Here is a 17,627-nt window from a genome sequence, read left to right as displayed (position 1 = left end):
ATCAGTCTTAAGGGCTCTTTAGGATGGCGGATGGACTGGAGTCCGTCCGCTATTGTGGTGGTGACAGGGACCGTCCGCCATGCATGCGGGGGTCCCGCACACCAAAGTAGGATGCGACCGCCACCATGGTGGTTGCATCTTGCCATTTAACATTGCGACTGGTGCTGCTGACTGCAGCAACTGCCACGATGCCAAAAAGACAGAATGTGCATTTCACTGCACTACGTGGCAGGCACCACACGGTGCCTGCCACTTAGTGCTGTGAAATGTAGGAGGGTACCATGGGTCCCCCCCAGTGTACCTACAACTCCCCCCAACACAAGGGGGGCCTGCAACGGGGCCCGTAACAAATCCCCGCCAGCCTTTCTATGGCGGTATCGCTGCCTTGGAAAGGCCGGCTGTAGCCAGCATCCTAATTTGGTGGACGATGCCTGCTAGGCACTGCCACCATTTTAACCTATCTGGACCGTCCGCCTGGCAATCTGTATGAGTGCTTATGGCGGTCCCGTGGCGGATGGTCTTTGCGTCCACCACGGTCGATGTCTGGATCCGCCCGCCATTCTAATATGGCGGGTAGGAAATCCACGTTTGAAGGTGGACGGATCGCCACCGCACGGGTGGCGGTGGCAGTCCTTCCGCCATCCTAATGACCCCCTTAGTGTGGTTGTCCACCAAACCTTTTACCTTCTCCTATCTTGTCTTGCATTTTTTTTGTTGGCCTTAGAACTCTGTACACTTTACCACTGCTAACCAGTGCTAAAGTGCTTGTGCTCAATCCCTAAAACTGGCTTACACTTCATTGCCATTTTTAATTTGCTTATAAGTCCCTAATAAAGTGGTATACCATTTACCCACAGTCGGTAAATTAAATCCTACTAGTGGGCTGCACTTATTGAGTCTGCTAATTACCAACTTACGTAGCCCTTCAAAACATGTCTCAGGCCTGCCATTGCAGTCAGTGTGCAGTTTTAAATTGCTAATTTACCTGGCAAAATAAACCCCTTGCCAGGCATAAAACTCCCTTTTTAATACAAGTCACCGCATAGGTACGCCCTGAACAACTCATAGGGCAGGATGCATTGTATTTAAAAAGTTGGACATGTACTTTTGAGTTTTCCATGTCCTGGTAGTGAAAAACTCACACATCCATTTTTCACTACTGTGAAGCCTACTTCTCGCATAGGAAAACATTATGATATCTTATTACATTTATTAAGTTATAACTTTTGCTTGGTAGCAGATAGAAATGTACAAGAAAAATGACAAAGCTGTTCCTGAAAGTGGGTCAGTAAGACGATGATGTAATTAGTGTGACTCCTAGGGGGCTATTCAATTCAGAACTGGGATACAAGTATTTTTATGTGTTTAAAACATAGGTGTTAACAAGTTGTTGATGTTCTTTCAAATGTCAAAATCATAATGTATGTATAATGTTTTGTGGGGTATCTTTTTTATGTATGTAGGACAACTGTATATGAGTTGTTATACACAAAAAATGCTCTGAGAATATTTCAGATTATGAAAAAACAAAATGGTGATCGCAGTAATTAATTTGTGCGCTCATGAAATAAGTGAATGTGTCTAAGGATCGTCAGCATTGGTATTCATATTGTTTTCCTATTGTATTAGTGGCCTAGCCTTGCTGACGCAATATTGGCCCAACCCCTGTTTTTATTTGAAAACTTCCTAAAAGTGGCATTTTCAGAATTGTGACTTAAAATCTGACTTTGCCAATAAAGAGGATTAAAAACTACAAATTCTAAGACTCCAAACATGACATTTCTATCTGCTATATATCAAGAATGAACAGGGGGGGGGGGGGCGTAGAAGGGCTCTGCGAAAAAAGGTCCAGCTAAGTATGCCCTTAAAGTGTACAAGAAAAATGACAAAGCTGTTCCTGAAAGTGGGTCAGTAAGACAATGTGGTGTTCACGGACAATAAAAATTATGGATATTGAGGCCCTCACACAAACTAAAGGGTGTCGTGATTTACGTCCCCCTTAGGATGTATCGCATCATCATCGGGCTGCTCCTGCGTCGAGTCGGCTGGTGCAATACCCGACGGGCTCTTGTTTAAGGAGCACTCTTGTGGAGATCTTTTTATCCAAGGCAGCCGGTGGGTGAATGGGTGTGTGGGGTTCTTAGGTGATGTAGATGATAGGTAATACTGGCTAAAAATAGGGGTCGGAGTGCTTTCTCAACCAATTTATTAGGAAGCCTCCTCCCCTAATTGAAAAACTATGAGGTTGAGTGTTAGTAACTTAGGGTAATAGACTAGGTTATATACACTGTCTCATTAAGGTCGACATGTTTCTCGCTCTGATAGAGAAATAAAGTGGTTTTCTATCTACATATGAAGCCTATCTATGTATCCAAGATAACAGTGAGCATTCTTAATCTTAGTTCTAGTTTTACCTGCAGCTCGGTCTACCTGTAGAGGGAGAGGAAGGCCACGAAGGTTATAGAATGCGTAAAACAATCACTGTATATTTATATTGTATCACGTGAACAATTGAGTGCAGCTAAGGTGAAGGTGCACTCTATATGTGGTGGGAAAATAAAACGAATATATACATAGTGAACCTGAACCCTGTGAAGTGACCACTCCTATAGGTGATGAAAGTGGAATTTATGCGTGGACTTACCCTAAGAAATCCAAAGGATAGTGTCCTGCAGTTCCTGGTAGACATTGGGGTCTTACTCATGTGGGTATCTGATAGAACGACCCACTACACTCACACGCTGTTCTGACATTAACATGTTGGATTGTTTGAATTTTTGATTGTTTTATTTGCATTTGCCGAACAAGCAATATGTTGTGAGATAGAGACTAGGGACTACACCACTTCTGGATCTGGGAAGTCTGTACTTAACCCTCTATTTTCTATGTTCTCTCCACCATGACAACATGATTGTACAAATATCTGGCTTTGCAAATAAGAGAAGGGGTTAACATAACCCTGGAGTATTGTGTTTTTTAACAGTTTCCGATCCTCTAGTTCTCTCCCTAATTACTTTCAGAACGCGAGGTACTCCTTGCGTTATCTACCAGGAACTGCAGGACACTATCCTTTGGATTTCTTAGGGTAAGTGCACGCATAAATTCCACTTTCATCACCTATAGGAGTAGTCACTTCACAGGGTTCAGGTTCACTATGTATATATTCGTTTTATTTTCCCACCACATATAGAGTGCACCTTCACCTTAGCTGCACTCAATTGTTCACGTGATACAATATAAATATACAGTGATTGTTTTACGCATTCTATAACCTTCGTGGCCTTCCTCTCCCTCTACAGGTAGACCGAGCTGCAGGTAAAACTAGAACTAAGATTAAGAATGCTCACTGTTATCTTGGATACATAGATAGGCTTCATATGTAGATAGAAAACCACTTTATTTCTCTATCAGAGCGAGAAACATGTCGACCTTAATGAGACAGTGTATATAACCTAGTCTATTACCCTAAGTTACTAACACTCAACCTCATAGTTTTTCAATTAGGGGAGGAGGCTTCCTAATAAATTGGTTGAGAAAGCACTCCGACCCCTATTTTTAGCCAGTATTACCTATCATCTACATCACCTAAGAACCCCACACACCCATTCACCCACCGGCTGCCTTGGATAAAAAGATCTCCACAAGAGTGCTCCTTAAACAAGAGCCCGTCGGGTATTGCACCAGCCGACTCGACGCAGGAGCAGCCCGATGATGATGCGATACATCCTAAGGGGGACGTAAATCACGACACCCTTTAGTTTGTGTGAGGGCCTCAATATCCATAATTTTTATTGTCCGTGAACACCACATTGTCTTACTGACCCACTTTCAGGAACAGCTTTGTCATTTTTCTTGTACACTTTAAGGGCATACTTAGCTGGACCTTTTTTCGCAGAGCCCTTCTACGCCCCCCCCCCCCCTGTTCATTCTTGATATATAGCAGATAGAAATGTCATGTTTGGAGTCTTAGAATTTGTAGTTTTTAATCCTCTTTATTGGCAAAGTCAGATTTTAAGTCACAATTCTGAAAATGCCACTTTTAGGAAGTTTTCAAATAAAAACAGGGGTTGGGCCAATATTGCGTCAGCAAGGCTAGGCCACTAATACAATAGGAAAACAATATGAATACCAATGCTGACGATCCTTAGACACATTCACTTATTTCATGAGCGCACAAATTAATTACTGCGATCACCATTTTGTTTTTTCATAATCTGAAATATTCTCAGAGCATTTTTTGTGTATAACAACTCATATACAGTTGTCCTACATACATAAAAAAGATACCCCACAAAACATTATACATACATTATGATTTTGACATTTGAAAGAACATCAACAACTTGTTAACACCTATGTTTTAAACACATAAAAATACTTGTATCCCAGTTCTGAATTGAATAGCCCCCTAGGAGTCACACTAATTACATCAAGTCAATGGCTGGTAGCAGGGATATATACTTCACACCCTTTACATATAATCATGTTCCCTGTACGCCAATTATGTCTTAACAACACGCTCACTGGAATACAACACTGTGGACGCATTTGGAACCCTGCTTTATTTAGGAGTTCTTCTTAGCACACAGAACAACTGGATACTAAAACACGCATTGAAAATGCAATAGGTCTCGCCTTTGATTCAGTTAAAGCCATTTGCTTTGCTAATGGTATTGTATAGCAAAGCAAATGGCTTTAACTTAATGAAAGGCAAGACCTAATGTTAGTCAGTGTCAGTCAGTCAGTCAGTGTCAGTCATGTCAGTCAGTATCAGTTAGTCAGTTTCAGTCAGTCAGTTTCAGTGAGTGTCAGTCAGTCATTGTCAGTAAGTCAGTGTCAGTCAGTCATTGTCAGTCAGTCAGTCAGTCAGTGTCAGTCAGTCAGTGTCAGTCAGTTTCAGTCAGTGTCAGTCAGTGTCAGTTAGTGTCAGTCAGTGTCAGCCAGTCAGTGTCAGTAAGTTTCAGTCTGTCAATCAGTCAGTGTCAGTGTCAGTCAGTCTGAAAGTCAGTCTGTCAGTCAGTGTCAGTCAGTCAGTCAGTGTCAGCCAGTGTCAGTGTCAGTCAGTCAGTCAGTGTCAGTCAGTCAGTGTCAGTCAGTCAGTCAGTGTCATTCAGTCAGTCAGTGTCAGTCAGTCAGTCAGTGTCAGTCAGTCAGTCAGTGTCAGTCAGTCAGTGCCAGTCAGTGTCAATCAGTGTCAGTTAGTCAGTGTCAGTCAGTGTCAGTCAGTGAGTGTTAGTCAGTCAGGGTCGGTCAGTCAGTGTCTGTCAGTGTCAGTCAGTCAGTGTCAATCAGTAAGTATCAGTCAGTGTCAGTCAGTGTCAGTCAGTCATTGTCAGTCAGTCAGTGTCAGCCAGTCATTGTCAGTCAGTGTCAGTCAGTCAGTGACAGTCAGTTTCAAACAGTGTCAGTCAGTCAGTGTCAGTCAGTGGCAGTCAGTCAGTCAGTGTCAGTCAGTGTCACTCAGTGTCGTTCAGTCAGTGTTGGAAGGCGGACCTCGGGGGAGTCAGAGAGACCACCCAGAGGGGCCCCCACACTGCACGAAGTAGCCGAGCGCTGCTGAGAAGCCTCCTAGGAGAGGTCCTTCTCCTATAACGTACTAGCACAGTAACACCACCACACAGGACTCGAGGAGGTTTATCAAGACGAGCAGTTCTTTATCAGCATCTAAGAAGTTACGGTTATCGATATGTACAAGGGGGATCGAGGGATCCACAAGAGTCTCAAAGTCTTGGGTAGGGACGGGGTAGCGTGACAGTCTTTAGTAGCAGCTTGGTACGAGGGTACCTTGGGCCCAGTTCTTGATCCTCAAGCTGGAAGGACTCCGGATCTCGGAGTGGTCGAGCCGCGACGGCGTCAGCAGGGCTCTGGCGATCAGTTCGTGGAGTTCGAGCCGCGACCAGGTCAGCAGGGCTCTTAAGGTGTTTCAGTTCAGCTCGAGCCACGACGACGTCAGCAGGGCTCCGAGGGAGGTTTCAGCGAGGTTGGGCCGCGACAGCGTCAGCAGGGCCCCGATGTTCCATGAGGTTCCTTGTCTCAATAAGGTGGAGCCGCGACGCAGTCAGCAGGGCTCGTGGTATAGTCTCAAGCAAGAGTTCTTCTCCGTAGGGTCAGCCGCGATTCCATCAGCAGGGCTCTTGACTCCGGGATACAACTACTGTCCCATTGCGGGGTTGCCCCAGATATAGGTCTGGAGCCCTTTGATGTCCGGACCCTTGCGCCTGGGGGGGCGGAGAGGCCGGGCTGGGAGAGGCCAGACGCCCAGCGGGAGAGGCGCCAGGCCCGGGGAGGCCGGAGGACGATCGCACCTAGGTGTTGAGGGACGGGGGGGGGTCCCATCGAAACTCCCCTCCTCCGGGAGTGGTGAAGTGGCCAGGTGGTGCCCCCTGGCCAGATCTTGGTGCCTCGATGTCGGGGCTTCGCGGGGGCCGAGGCCGGAGGGAGCCGGGCTGCGTGGGCTGGTGCGTGGAGCAAGCATGATCCAAGAGGGTTAAGACCACGCCACGAGGCCGGGTCCAACAGGCGTCCCCCCCAGCCGAAGGCAGGGAGAGTCACCCATCTCCTTGGGGGTTCTCCTCGTCAAGGCGGAAGAAGCGGGACAGGCCGTCGGCGTTGGCGTGGTCATTGCCGGGCCGATGTTCAACGGAAAAGTCCATCCCTTGCAGCGAGATGGACCTTCGCAGCAGCTTGGGGTTCTCGCCTCTCATTTGCATTAACCACCGCAAGGGCCGGTGGTCGGTCTGGACCCGGAAGTGGGTGCCGAAGAGATAGGGCCGGAGCTTTTTGAGGGCCCACACTACAGCGAAGGCCTCCCGCTCGATAGTGCTCCACCGCTGCTCCCGGGGCAGCAGCCGTCGGCTGATGAAGGCCACGGGTCTGTTGAGTCCCTCCGAATCTACCTGGGACAGGACGGCCCCAATTCCATATTCGGAGGCGTCCGTCTGCACCACGAACTCCTTGCTGTAGTCAGGGGCCTGTAGCACGGGGGCAGTGCACATCGCCGTCTTGAGAGTCTCGAAGGCCGTCTGGCAGCGGGGGGTCCAGTGCACCTTCTTGGGCTGCTTTTTTGACGTGAGCTCTGTGAGGGAGCCGACAATGCTCCCATAGTCTTTGATGAATCGCCGGTAGTACCCGGTGAGGCCCAGGAAGGCCCGGACAGCTGTCTGGGTGGTGGGGGGTTCCCATGCCTGGATGGCATCAACTTTCGGTTGGAGGGGAGCCACCTGACCGGTCCCTACTTGATGGCCCAGATAGGTCACTGATCCTTGGCCTATCTGGCATTTGCTGGCCTTGATCGTGAGCCCGGCCCTTTGGAGGGCGGCCAGGACTGCCTTGAGGTGCCCCAGGTGCTCAGCCCAGTGGCTGCTGTATACGGCAATGTCATCTAAATAAGCCGCGCTGAAGGCCTCTAGCCCGGCCAGGACCTTGTTCACCAGTCTCTGGAAGGTGGCCGGGGCGTTCTTCATGCCGAAGGGCATCACCCGAAAGTGGTAGTGCCCATCAGGGGTGGAGAAAGCGGATCTCTCTTGGGCGCCGGGGGTGAGCTGGATCTGCCAGTACCCGGTGGTGAGGTCAAAAGTACTCAGGTAGCGGGCTGCTCCTAAGCGGTCGATGAGCTCGTCGGCCCAGGGAAGGGGATGGGCATCGGTCTTGGTAACAGCATTCAGGCCCCGGTAGTCCACATAAAATCGTAGCTCCGGGGGGGTGCCTGGTGCGGCGGCCTTTGGCACCAGGACGACGGGACTGGCCCACGGGCTGTCGGAGGGCTCGATGACCCCGAGGGCCAGCATCTTCGCCACCTCGGCCTGGATGCAGGCCCGCACCCGGTCGGGTACTCGGTAGGCTCTGTGTCGCACGGGGGGACTGTCCCCAGTGTCGACGTCGTGGACACGCCATGGAGTCACCCCCGGAGTGAGGGAGAAGAGGGCCGCAAAGGGCTGCAACAGTTGCCGACAGTCGTGGCGCTGTTCCGGGGTCAGGGAGGGGGCCAGTTGAACGCCTTCGATGGAACCGTCGTGGTCGCTGATCCGCAGGAGGTCGGGTAGGGGCTCGGAGTCGCCTTCGCCCCCATCGTCGGTCGCTAGCAGTAGGCTTAGTTCGGTCCGGGCAAAGTGGGGTTTGAGCCGGTTAGCGTGTAGAACCCGGAGGGGGTTCCGGGGAGACTCCATGTCGATCAGGTAGGTGACGGGGCTCTTCTTTTCCACCACCTTGAAGGGCCTGGTCCATTTGTCCTGGAGGGCGCAGGGGTCAACCGGTGACATGATCCAGACTTGCTGGCCTGGCTCAAACTCAATGGTAGAGGCGTTTTGATCATACCATCGTTTCATGTCCTCTTGGCTGGCCTCGAGGTTGGCTTCGGCCAGGGCTCGGAACCTTCGTGTCTGGTTTCGTAGGGTCAGGAGGTATCTGTAGACGTCGGGAGGGGCATCTCGGGGCTTCGTCTCCCAGCCCTCCTTGACCAGGCTGAGGGGTCCTCGGACCGGATGCCCGTACAACAATTCGAAAGGGCTGAACCCCAGGGACTTCTGCGGGACCTCCCGATAGGCAAACAGGAGGCACGGCAGCAGGACATCCCATCTCTGCCTTAGGGGTTCTTCCAGGCCCTTGATCATTCCTTTTAAGGTTCTGTTGAACCGCTCGACCAGTCCGTTCCCCTGAGGGTGGTATGGGGTGGTGAATTTGTACGTGACCCCGCACTGCTGCCACAGGGACCGCATGTATTTAGAGATGAAGTTCGTACCTCGGTCGCTCACCACTTCTCGGGGGAACCCCACTCTCGAGAAGATCCCCATCACAGTTCGAAGCGGGATGGCCTCAGGGTATCTGGTTGCGTGGTCTACGAGGACCAGGATGAAGCGGTGACCCAGGGTGGTCCGGGGGTCCAGGGGCCCTACGATGTCTATCTCGACCCATTCGAACGGGGTGTTGACTGCTGGGAAGGGCTGGAGAGGGGCTTTGACCCGTCCCCCCGTCTTCCCGCTGGCTTGGCAGGTCCGGCAGGACCGGCAGTGGTTGTCCACGTCCCTCCGCATCCGGGGCCAGTAGAAGTGGGTCACCAGGCGGCTGTAGGTTTTGTCCTGCCCCAGGTGCCCGGCGAGGGGCACATCATGTGCCAGGTTAAGGAGGAACTCCCGGAATCGGAGGGGGACCACCAGCACTCGACTGGCCCCCAGTTCCGCAATCTTCTGCTCGCTGTACAGTAGTCCCTCGGCCCAATAGACCCCGTGTGTTCCGGCCTGGTCACCGTTGGCCTGCGAGGCCGCCTGCTGTCGGACCCCTTCGAGGGAGGGGCAGGTCTTCTGTTCCTGCTGGAACTGTTCTCTGGTGGGGCCCCCGTCGTGGCGCCATTGGGCAAGCTCTGGGAGGGCGCCGAGAGAGGCGATCTCGCCCGGGGAGGGTTCCGTGGGCCTGGCATCGGTGCCCGCTTCTTCCTCGCTGGAGGCAGGTGGTGGCACGGGCCCCTCGGGCTCGACGGTGTCGGCTGTCATGGACGAGCGGGGGGCCTGGGCGGCCATGGACCGGGTGGTGGCGCAGGCCCATTCGGGTAGTCCCAACATTCGGAGATGCTCTCGCCGCTCCACTTGAGCCCAGGGGGAACTCTCTAGGTCGTTCCCCAGGAGGCAGTCCACTGGAGCGTCGTCGCGGACAGTCACCTTCAGCATGCCCGTCACCCCTCCCCATTCTAAGGGGATCTGGGCCATCTGGCACATGCTTTCGCTGTTGTCGGCCGTCTGGACGGGGCATAGCACATTTGGCAGGATCTGTTCGGGGGTCACAACTGTCACGGAGGGCTTCGGCCCGTCGTCCATTGATAGTGACCCACTGTTGGTACTTCTGGGTGTTGCTCGGGATAGGTGTTCGGGGCACCATTTCTCGGCTGCCCAGGCAGACCAGGGACATGGCCGCCGGCTCCCACTCAGAGGACCCCCCGTCGAGGGGTTCTTCCTCTTCCTCCCCTTCTCCCAGGGCGGCAGCCGCCAGTTGTCGGGGCGGGGGCCCGCTGGTCCCACCTCGTCGGTTCATGGGGCAGGCAGGGTCGCTGGCATAGTGTCCTGTTTGTTGGCAGCCGTAGCAGGTTATCGGGGGCCGGGGGCCGGTTTTGCGTGGCGTCGTCCCTCTTCGGGCTAGGCTCGGGGAGGGGTGTTGCTGAGGCGGCCCCCGAGGCAGACTCCAGGGCGGCCCGGCTGGGATGTCCCGATTCCGGTTCGACCCTCCTCCTCCGCCGCGCTGGCGGGGGGGTCCGGTGGGGTTTTGCTGGTACTCCCCCATCGGGTTCCGGGGGACTCGGGTGTTGACCCATCGATCGGCCTCGGCGGCGAGCTTCCGCGGCTCGGTCAGCTTGCTGCCGAGGAGGTGTTGTCTTAGCTCCACGAAGCAGTTGTTGGAGAGGTGTTCCCAAATAATGAGGTCGACCAGCTGCCCGTAGGTGGTGACCTTGCTACCCTTGATCCAACCTTCTAGGGCCCTGCTGAAGAAGTCAACATACTCTACCCACGTGGTACCGGGGATTTTCTTGCCGTCTCTGAAACGCTGGCGGTACATTTCCGCGGTTAGTCCGTAGCGGGTGAGCAGGGCCTCCTTCATATGGTCGTACGAGGTCATCACCTCTCCCGGGAGCTGGAGCAGGGTGTCTCGGCCCTCGCTAAGGAACCGACCCCATAGGCCGGCACCCCAATCCTTCTTGGGTACCCGATGGGAGGTCATGGCCACCTCGTACGCCTTGAACCACTGCTGGATGTCGTCGTTTTTATAGTACTCCTTGAGGACATCCTTGGGAATATGGAACTTGGCTTCGGTGGGCGGCAGAGCGTCTCTATTGCTGGGGGTGCCGGTCTCCCCCTTCTGGGCCTTGAGTTCGAGTTCTTTGAGGCCCCGCTCGTGTTCGAGGGTCAGCCTTTTTTCCTCCAGTTCTCGATGCCGCTTCTTCTCCTCTATCTCCTCCTGTAGCCGTAGCTGTTCTATGGCCAATTTCTTTTCGGCCAGCCGGAGTTCGCCGTCCAGCCGAAGTCGTGCGAGCTCTAGCTCATGGGTCCGGACCTTCTCCCGCTCTCGTATTTCTTCCGCGAAGAGGCAGGTTTCTAGGCTATTCCTCCCTCCGTTCGCTGGGGTCGGTGCTGGTGGCGTGGCTGCATTTAGGGGCAGGGTACCTTCACTCTGGGAGGGGCCCGCCTCGGACTCTATCCAGGTTCTCAGGGCTTTCTGCATCTCCTCCTTGGTACCTAGGCCGGTGGTTGCAATGCCCTTGTCCTTGCAGAACTGCTTTAACTCTTTGTGTGTATAATCTTCCAATCGTTCTGGTTGGAACTCCATGGTCGCGGTGGTTTCCTGGTTGCTCATGGTCTCTGTTCGTCTGGATGGATAGCGACTGGGTTACTTGCTTCTATGATCTGCGTTCGGCTCGGATCCCGTCGCTGGACAGCCAGCACCTTTCTCCTGCCGGAGATTTTTGACTTCCAAAAAGAGAGACTGAGTCAAAACATACTTACTCATATATTTTTCTTCAAAAACTCTTTTAAGTCCGAAGGTAAGCACTGACCGGGCCCAATCTACTTTGTGTATTCAAACTGTGTTCCATCGTGGTCCGCCATAACTTTCAACTTTGCCCATATCTCACGCGACTAGATGTTTGTCACTTTGATCTTTTAGGTGCTATTTTTTACTTGAAATTTTAAAAGTCCATAACTCCGGCTCTACTGATTGGATCTTTGTTGTCTTGATGTTAAATAATGTATTACATTTTACTCTATTTTTATAAATTGGTGTGGGATTTTCTTGTGTTTTATTTTTACTTTATTACTGTTCGAATGCTGCATAATTACTTTATACATTGCCTCTAAGTTAAGCCTGACTGCTTTTGTGCCAAGCTACCACAGGGTTAACCACAGGTTGATTTAGTGACTTTTATGGTTCACTCTGACAAGGATTGTGGCTGTTTCTTGAGAAGGGCCCACCCCCTAAACAACAACTCACAGGGGAGCTGCCAAACCCTCAACAATATAAAGAAAACAAAACTACACTACTATTATTTGATATCATGAACTATAACTCGGCCTGCTAACATGCATTGTTATTATAATGATGTCATTTGAGATGCTATGAGTCTCGTTATGAATGCTATCATTTAACATGCGATAATTGATATAATATGAAAAGGTTTAAGCTGTGCATAGGGAAATGTGCAAGTTATAGTTCATGTAGTGTGGCTAGTGAGTTGACAACACTGTGTATAGAGATGGGTGAGTTATATTACATTTTGACCAGGGCAGAAATTATATGTGTAAGTTATAAACATTTCTGTAGAATTTCTAATGTTTGTGTGGTTTATGTTGGTTTTGTATAGAAAACATTAACAAAGGTTTTCTAACTATATCTTAGCCTTAACCTTTGTTTTTTTATTTTGAATGTAATTTTTTAAAAATAAACATTTATTTCAAATCATAGAGTGTAGTGTTGTCGCTTGGAGTGTTGTCATGTTGAGTGTCTTCAAGTTCAGTGTCGTAGAGTGGCATATAGTAGAGTATAGGTTCGTAGAGTAGAGTGTCAGAGTGTAGTGTTGTAGAATGGTGTGTCGTAGAGTGGTGTCGTACAGTGTGGCAGAGTGGAGTAGAGTGGATTTGCATACAGTGGAGTAGAGTGTTGTACAGTGGACTGTTGTACAGTGTTCGAAATGGGGGTCTCTAGTTGGCAGAGGTAGGTACCTTTGTCCAAATAGGGAGCCTTGCTTCTAGTCAGGGTTAGGGGGATACAAACTCTAGATGACGCCTGCTCACCCCCTTGGTAGCTTGGCATGAGCAGACAGGCTTATCCCAAAGGCAATTTGTAAAGTATTTGTAACAACACTCACAGTAACACAGTGATAACACCACAAATGGACACCACACCGGTTTAGAAACAAAGTATCTTTATCTAGACTAAACAAGACCAAAAAGACAAAAATCCAACATACAAGTATTAGGAAAAATGACTTTCAAAACTATGGATGCGTGATTCCTGCAAAGTACCTGTCGCTTCGACAAAATTCACCAAGCCAAACAGCTGCAGCGATGGGAAGCGTTGAAAAACAAAAAGATGCATAGATTCCTGCGACCTTCGTGGATTCGAAGCGACCTTTTCCGCTGGACACAGGGAAGCGGTGCGTCGGGTCCATTCTGAAGGGGGAAGCGATGTGTCAATTCTGAGACGACTTTGATCTGCGGGTGATGTTTCGGGGAAAACTTGCCACACAGGGACGATGCGTGGAAATCCGGGATGCGTCGGCAAACGATGTGTCAGCGTCGAGTGGCGCTGCGTTGATTTCCTCAGCCTCGATCTCTTGAAGCGTCGATTCTTGCAGAGGCGACAGGCGCTGTGTCGGTTTCAGGAGCTGCACGGCGGTGCAGGGAGATTCTTCTTGCACCACGGTGTTGTGTCTGAAAAACTGTTGCATGAAGAGCAATGCGTTGATTTTGTTGTTGTTCCATTGCTTTCCTGCTCCCAGCAGCAGAAATAACCTCCAGAGGCCCCACACAGTCACAGGCACTCCTGGCAGGTCAGAACTCCCAGCAAGGAAGTTCAGGGGAGCTGCAGGTGAAAACTTTGTGTTCCTGAGACTTCAAAAACAGGAGGCAAGCTCTACTCAAGCCCTTTGAGACTTTCCTCAAGCAGGGATCACAGCATGCAGCAAAGTCCTTCTCCTTTCCTTGGCAGAAACAGCAACTGCAGGCCAACCCCAGACACACAGTAAGGGGAGTACATCTTCGCAGTGTATCCAGCTTCTCCTTGGCAAAGGTTTCTCTTGATTCCAGAAGTAGTCTAAAGTTCAGGGGTTTTAGGTCTGATACTTATACCCCAAAATTTCTTTGTTCTCTTTGTGCAGAGCAGCCCTGTGTCCAGTCAAAACCACTTCTGTCCTCTCTGGCGCAGCTTCCTGGCAAGAGGTGGAGACAGCATTGTGGAAAGCAGACCTGGCCCATTCAGGTGGAAGGAAATCTCCTCCCCCTACTCTAAATGCAACCCAGGTCTATTCAGCCCTGCCCTGCCCTGACTCATCAGGCTCTCTGGAGCCTCTCATCCTCCCCAGCCTCTGACACTTCAAACCCAGACAGTCAATCCACATCCTAGCAGAGGCACACTGGACGGTTAGGCAAGAAAATGCCTACTTTCTAAAAGTGGTATTTTCAAACACAGAATGTAAAAATCACCCTCACTAAAAGATGCATTTCAACATTCTGAGTCCAGGCATACTAAACTGTATTCTCCTACCTTGTTCCCAGGGGCAGTTATGTTTATAAGATATTATAAACAAACTCCCCATTCTGTCCTATGGGAGCAAGTAGCCTTGTTGCAGTGATTCTGCACATACACAGAACTATGCGCAGGAAACCAGGACCTCAGTGTGTAGTGGTGTACCAAAATACCCCCCTCGGTGCCCAGAACCCCAATCCAACTAGCTATAGTGTCTCATTCGTTCTCCGTGCTACAACAAAGCTACCAATGATTAGACATTCTAGAACATGCTACTCCATCCCTCTCAGGATACGTGGGAACAAGAACACTCTTTCGTTCAAACTCTCGTACTTGTCCACAACATGAGTAAATAGAGTCAAGGAATAGTTTAAAATGTTTATTTTAACTAGCGTGCTCTGTAATGCAGTACACAAGCCAATTCTAGCAGCAATATATATAAGATCAAACAAATCAGCATTGTTACAGTTCCATATAGAACAAAAGGGGAAATCATATTATAATGATGGTGGAAACAGGACTATAGCGGACTATAGCGCCTTGCCACCCTCTCCGTGCTAGAAGCTAGTTTATTATAATTATAGAAGACCTCCAGGCTTTGTCAGGGGGACCCCATACCTCCGAGTTCAGATGCAGGAATTTACATCACCGGATGAGCACAGCTCTTTGATCCTGGAAAACGTTTCTCCAAGTGTCTTAACATGGATGCAAGGCAATATTAAAAGCACCAGATTTCCAGGTTTGCAGCTGTGTTCTATGTTATGGCTAGGGACATGAGACTGACCAAAGCAAATCAACAGAGTTCATTGTTTTTCGACCTTGAACACCCTGTACAGACGAGGAGCAGAGTGTTCAACTAAATATGTGAAATGCAGACAGTTCTCATGTGAAAGCGAGCAAACAAAGTGTTTACGAGAAATTTGGCATGTAGTAACGTGAGCAAAAGCGGCAAAATGGCGGCCAAGCATATACTAACTTATGCTAACTTAGCAATGTCCGCAATGTGTCCCTATCCTCACTACAGTCTTGCAACAGTGTAAATCGAAATTGGCAGTAATTCACTATCAGGACATGCCACATACATCAGGGCATGTCCTACCTTTCACATACACCGCACCCTGCCCACGGGGGTACCTTGGGCCTTCCTTAGGGGTGACTGACATGTAAGAAAAGGGCATGGCAAGTGGGTGCACTTGTCAAGTTGAAATGGCATTAACAACTGCGCACAGACACTGCAGTGGCAGGTCTGAGTTACCATTTCAGGACTACTCGTGTGGGTGGCATAATCAGTGCTGCAGGCCCACTAGTAGTATTTGATTTATGAGCCCTGGCACACACAGTGCACTTTACTAGGGACTGACCACTAAATCAAATATGCCAATCAGGGAGTACTAAACACAATTACAATTTCACAGGGAGCACTTGCACTTTGACACTGTTCAGCAGTGGCATAGTGCCCAAAGCATCTAAGCCAGCAAAAATGAAATCCAGCACAGCATCAATTATTCAATCAATCAATCATAGCATGTGTAAAGCACACTACTTACCCGTGAGGGTCTCAAGGCGCTGGGGGGTGGAGAAAGCTGCTACTGCTCGAAAAGCCAGGTCTTGAGGAGTCTTCTGAAGGTCAGCAGGTCTTGGGTCTGCCTCAAGTGGATGGGGAGGGTGTTCCAGGTCTTGGCGGTGAGGTGGGAGAACGATCTGCCGCCGGAGGTCGCTCTTCGGATGCGGGGGACTGTGGCGAGGGCGAGTTCGGCGGAGCGGAGCTGGCGGGTGGGGGTGTAGAAGCTGAGTCGTCTTTTGAGGTATGCTGGTCCGGTGCTGTGGAGTGCCTTGTGTGCGTGGGTGAGGAGCTTGAAGGTTATCCTCTTGTTGATGGGGAGCCAGTGCAGGTCTCTCAGGTGGGGTGTGATGTGGCTGCGGTGAGGGATGTCGAGGATCAGGCGTGCAGAGGCGTTCTGGATGCGTTGAAGCTGTTTCACGAGTTTGGCTGAGGCTCCTGCGTAGAGGGCGTTTCCGTAGTCCAACCTGCTGCTGACGAGGGCCTGGTTGACCATTCTTCTCGTTTCGGTGGGGAGGTAAAGGCAAAAAATCAGGGGAAATCACACCAAAGATGCCAAGTCTAACATACAGTGTTGTAGAATGTGGCAGAGTGAAGTGGCATACAGTGTTGAAGAGTGGAGCGGCATAGAGTGGAGGAGGGAATAATACATTGAGAAGTGTGTCATACAGTAGAGTGAAGAAAAGTGGCATGGAGTGGCATAGAGATAATTGTGTAGAGTGTTGTAGAGTGTAGTAGCATGCTGTAGAGCTGAATAGAGTGGAGTGGACTAGCGTGCGGTAGAGTGCTGTAGAGTGCAGTGCCATAGAGTGGAGTACATTATCGTAGAGTGGAGGGGTGCAGAGTGTTATAGAGTGGAGTACAGCATTGTATAGTATAGTGGAGTGGCATAGAGTGTCATGGCATAGAGTGTTGTGACATATACTTTCGTGGTGTGGAGTGGGTTGGCATAACGTTTTGTGGTATTGAGTGACAAAGGCGTACAGATGCCGAACCGCATTGGGTTTTTCGGCTGTGGCTAAATAAACCTTTTCATCAACCAACTTTTTTGGCTTTATTACCCTTTGTGGAGGAGAGTGCACATTATTAAGCGTTGTCATGCTTCTTCTGTGGACTGCATGTGTACAGGGCTCCTCATATCCTGACGTGCACAGTTGCTGACGAGTCACAACATATTCATGAGGACTGTGGCTTTGTTATATATAAATATATTCACTGAAAATACCAAAGGTTACAGTGACGTTGTAGTTATAGTACATTTCACTCATATAAAACCAGAGAAATTCAGCAGTTATTGTTAGCTGAGCTAACCACACCTCGCACCCCCGCAATGCACTGCTTATGGCTTCACATATTACATCACTCATGACTTGGTCAGTGACATCACTGATGACATCTCAAATTACATCACTCATGACATCATCCAGTGACTGTGAGTGTTTTTAAAATGTTTATGAGTGTAAAATATATATACGAAGGTGTATTGATGAATCACTGGGTGTATGAGTGCCTTTATGGATGATTCAGTGGGTGCCTGACTGACTGTATAAGTGAGTGATTAGGTGTCTCAGTGAATGTATAAGTGAGCAACTAGGTTGTGTGAATGTCTGTATCAGTTTGTCAGTTAGTGTCTAAATGGCTGTATGGGTTGGTAAGTGGGTACACGAGTGGCTGTATGGGTGATTGATTGTTTGTCTGAGTACCCGTATGAGTGTATGAGTGTCTGTGTGGGTGGGTGAGGGTGTGTGTGACTGCCTGCATGGATGAGTGAGTGGGTGAGTCAGTGGCTGTATGGGTTAGTGAGTGTGTAAGTGTAGGACTGTATGAGTGACTGAGTGTGTGTATG

Source organism: Triturus cristatus, chromosome 9 (assembly GCF_964204655.1).
Source record: "Triturus cristatus chromosome 9, aTriCri1.1, whole genome shotgun sequence".
Lineage (NCBI taxonomy): Eukaryota > Metazoa > Chordata > Amphibia > Caudata > Salamandridae > Triturus > Triturus cristatus.
The sequence above is the reverse complement of the archived record's forward strand: the minus strand, read 5'-3'. Positions refer to the sequence as shown.